The sequence below is a fragment of the Strix uralensis genome, chromosome 22 (assembly GCF_047716275.1).
Source record: "Strix uralensis isolate ZFMK-TIS-50842 chromosome 22, bStrUra1, whole genome shotgun sequence".
NCBI classification, from domain to species: Eukaryota; Metazoa; Chordata; class Aves; order Strigiformes; family Strigidae; genus Strix; species Strix uralensis.
The window spans coordinates 4,571,860-4,576,524 of NC_133993.1; positions in this window are offsets into that span (position 1 = coordinate 4,571,860).

A 4,665-nucleotide genomic window follows, 5' to 3' on the forward strand; every position below is an offset into this window, starting at 1 on the left:
TTATCTCACACAGGCGGCGTCCAGTGGTTGTTTGCATGAGTGGTTTCTGTCGTCTAACTTTACCTTGAGCTTAACATAAATCTTAATAAACAATACCTTAGTCCATAGTTTCTCACAGGCCCCACACTGGAGCAGCGGGAAAGGGTCAGGAGCAAGGAATCGCAGAGACAGAGTGTTATGATCTGACCACAATCCCTCTTCCTCATCTCCCTGCACTGCTTGGGGCAGGGAGCAGGCAGAACACTCAGGAAGGAAGGAGGAAAGTTGAGCCTGGGAAGAGGAGAGAGGCCCAGGGTGGTGGGTGGTGGTGTGTGTTGTTAATTTTGTTGTCATTTCTCACTATTTTACTATATTTTTGTGAGAAACGCTCAGTTGCCAATTATCCATAGCTCAGACAGGATGCGGTGTGAAGCACTCTTTATTACGTTCTTGCAAGACCGGGCGCCCCCATCAAGTGGACGCGCCTACCAGCCATCATGCAATGGTTTATATCCCTTTCTCCCAACTGCCAGTTCCCTCCCCTGATTCCTCATTGGCTGAGTACTACAGGGTGTACAGACTTCCTGAACCGCCTACCGATACGCCCCTTCATGTCTGTGTTCATACATAGCATGTTCATGGAAATGAACCTTGGCTTTCTCCATGGCGGAGAAGTTAATATGCATGAGCTCATCACGCAAGCCTACTAAGATGGAAAAGTTCGCCCCAAGTCTTTTGGTATCTGCATCCGTCTAAAGCCAGTTCCAAGTACTGGGTCATCACAGTTGACAAAAAGACCACTTGCCTTCTAGCCCTAGGTCAGGGATTTCAATGGTTGTGAATTGCTCTTGTTGATTGCTTTGGTGAATCGCTCCTGCCCTTCCCATCAGGCTTATTATGCGAAAACAACATTTTTTTCCCTTACATTTTTAATTGGCAATGCAGTATATCACCCCGCCTACACACACACATATTCTTTGCCTGTGATTGGAAGCAATCTACCTGCCTTTATTCTGACACAGGAGCTTTTTCATCCCATTTTCTCCCCTCGTCCCACTGCAGAAGGGGGTGAGAGAGCAGGTTGATGGGCCTCTGGCAGCCCCCCAAGGTTACCTCAGCAGAGTGGCAGAGGCACCTCATGGTCTCCTGGCTGGCACCGGGATGAGTGTTGCAAGCAGTTTGAGGTAGGTGATCCTTCCCACCTACTCAGCACTGCTGAGGTCACACCTGCAGGACTGAGTCCAGTCCTGGGCTCCCCACTACAAGAGAGACAGGAACATACTGGGGAGAATCCAGCAAAGGCCCACAAAGATGATTGAGGGTTAAGGGCATCTCTGCCATTAGGAAAGGCTGAGAGAGCTGGGACTGTTCACCTTGGGCAAAAGAATCTCATCAATGCCTAGAAATAGATGAAGAGAGGGTGCAGAGAAGACGGGTCCAGGCTCTTTTCAGTGGTGCCCAGTGACAGTACAAGAGGCAATGGCAACAGGCTGAGACACAGGAGGCTCCACCTGAACATCAGAAAACACTTTTTCACTGTGAGGGTGACTGAGCGCTGGCACAGGTTTCCCAGAGAGGTTATGGAGTCTCCATGCTTGTGTTACTGATTTGTTATTAATTTGAGCTGATTTTAATGTATTTTGATGATTTGGATTCAAATAAGGAATACTTTAGAGTAACTATACAACCAGTTATGCTGCTACAACGTACTTTTAAAAGTCCCAGGCTGAGGCCATGCAGACTAGTGATAATCATTAACCAGATTTCTATACAAAGAATAAGACTGGTGATGAGGTACCATTGTGAGACTGTTCAGTCAGGACGATTTATTGCCCTGTAGACCAGGTGTTCAAAAATTACATTGTGAAAGGGCCTCGAAACATATTAAAATTGCCGTGTGAGCCAAAATCCTTGGGTCAAGGGCATTGGGGGGTCTTTCTTTTAGGTCACTAGTCCATGGTGGTCGCAAAAGCAGCCCCTCAACTCATTCAGGACTCAAGTGCCCATGACTGGAAGGAGGTGGGAATAAGAATATGAGTTATGGGAATGATCATGTTTATGTATGAGAACTTGATTACTATGTATTACTGTATCCTATATAATCAGCGTGCTACACGAGTTAGGTGTGCGTTGTTGGTGAGACGACTCCCCTACGCACCCGGAGGTTAATAAAGGAGTGTCTGATATCTACATCCCATTGGTGTTGATAAGTTCTTTTATCCCATTTTGGTGACACTTGGAGATATTCAGAAGCCACCTGGACATGCTCCAAGGCAACTGGCTGTAGGTGGCCCTGCTTGAGTGGGGTAGTTGGACCAGATGAGCTCCAGAGCTGCCTTCCAGCCTCAACCATTCTGTGGAAACAGGGCTGCATGGGCATGGTAAGTTCTCCCGTGTGGAGCCCTCCAGCTCCTCCACTGCCCCTATCCACGTAGCTGGGACGGGCAATGACCCCATGCACACGTGATCCCACACCTCTGGAGCTGTGACACCACCAGCACGACTGGCCTGGGCATAGCGGGGTAAATGGAAGCTGGCAACTCCCACCACCTGCCCACACAGACAGGGCACAAAGTGCGGAAACGACCCTTCTCGTACCGCCTTCCCCTACTTTCTGCACCGCACAGCTCCCTGTCCCGACCACCCCGAAGCCCAGGTGTTCCCTCCAGCTCTTGCAGACTGCTTTTGGCCTTGTTTCCTGCAGGGCTGCAGGGCTGTCCTGCTGGGGACCAGTGCCACTGGGCTGCATCCCCTGTCCATTCCATGCTGAGGGAAGAGCAGAGCTGGGCAGAGGTAAGAATTACAGCTGGCAGCTCACTGCCAGTATGTGGAACATTGTGTGAAGTGAGAGTTGTCTGGAGTGCTGGGGCTGGCAGGGGGAACCCTACATCCTCGGCACAGTCAGACTCTGAAAGCCCCGCTCACAACTGGTCGCTCTGCTGCTGGCAAAGCAAATCCACACTTTGGCACCTGCAGCTGCCAGACTGCAAACAGCTGCCTTAGCAGCACTGCCCAGTGTGTAGACGTGGGATGCTGGGCTGGCAGGGGCACACGCCACAGCACGTGGCCGAAATAACAGCACACAGCCTCCTTATGTCAACGTATGCACCTGGCTGCTCTGAAACAAGGATTGCCAGGTCTGGCTCAGGAATAGTCCTGGCACCAGAATGCTGGGCTCATAGGAAAGAGAAACCCCATTTCCCTCCCTCCATCCCCAGGAATATTCAGCTTTCATCACCTCCCCATGGGAGGAGAGTAGATCTTGCATGGGGGACAGTGTCCCTTTGTCCCTGCCAAGCTGGGAGGGGTGAGAGCCCATTTCTGCCCCTCGCAGAGCCCTGCCCGACTCCAGGAAACATGGGCACCTCTCACAGAGCACCGTCCCTTTGCACTTCTCCTTGTCTTTGTCCTTGCTGGTGTGTTGTACCCGTGGTACCAAACTGGCCTGTGACACTCGTGTCCATGACAAGGAGGAGGGGGAGGAGTGGGAGAAGCAGAGAAACCCCTGAAACAGGACTGAAAGCAGAGCAGGGCTGCTCCCACAGGGCTTCACTGCAGCCAGCACAGCAACCCGTGAGGGGTTGTGTGGATCCAGGAAATCATACGGGAAACAGCCCCATTAGAGGTGAAGCCTGTACATGGGCCTGCTAAGGAGGGGAGGAGGGGTGGGCGGCAGGACCTGTCTGCAGCACTGCTGGGATCAGCCCGTGGCGGGGAGTGATGGCTGCACTCTCCCAAGGCCTGCCAACACTCCCCACCAGCTCCTGCACCCTGGGCCGTGGGCCAGCCGCAGGGGCTCGCATGCCTGCAGCTGCTCATGGACAGTCACAGGGGCCTGGAGAAGGCAGGAGGGATCCTGTGAGCCCGGCCCCACAAACCTCCATCTCACCATGTGAAGTGCTTGGGATTCGACAACAGGCCCAAGCCAGAGCTGACCTATAGATGACTCCTGTATATTTTATAACTGAGAGCCATTGTGCTAGTAGGTGTTGTACCAGGTTATAACAAACCACCTGTGCTGATGTAAAAAGTGCTAAAGTGTTGAAGTATTGAAGCCTGAACAACAGGCCCCGAGCCGAAGCTGCTAACTTCGTATGTAGTCATTAGTGCCATATGTCTGTTCATTATTAAAAGATGTAGCTGAGGTATCATAAAACATGTCTATCCTGAATAGATCTTCATCCTTCTTTGTGTAGGGGCAAGTTACCAAGGGCATGGAGCCAGCTGTCTGGCCTTGGGAGCAGATGTGTGACCTTGCTCATCAATAAATTAGATAAGCAGGGAAACTCCCTTGGCTTCCTCCTTGAGCCCTGGCCAGGCCCTGGGGGAATCTAATTGGAGGGTGAAAGCAGATGATTCTGCTCAAAGCAAAGGTGCCAGTTATTCTGGCTTGCTGATTTTTGGTATATAATGCTGGACCCGCTCTCAGTGACTTTGGCTGCCTCACCTACGGGTGGACACACCACGTAGGATTTCCCACTTGCTAGGAAAGGCTCAACAAATCCCCGCTCTAACTGGGGCTGCCCAGCGACTGAGGATCTGGGTGATGGTAACGGGTGCAAGTGGTGATGGATCTATCTTAATCACTATTCTCTCTCTCTCTCGTGGTAATGATTTCACCCTGTATTTTCCTATTTGTTTGCTTTAAGTGTATTATTCATCTTTTCCTACTGTATGTTTTCTGCA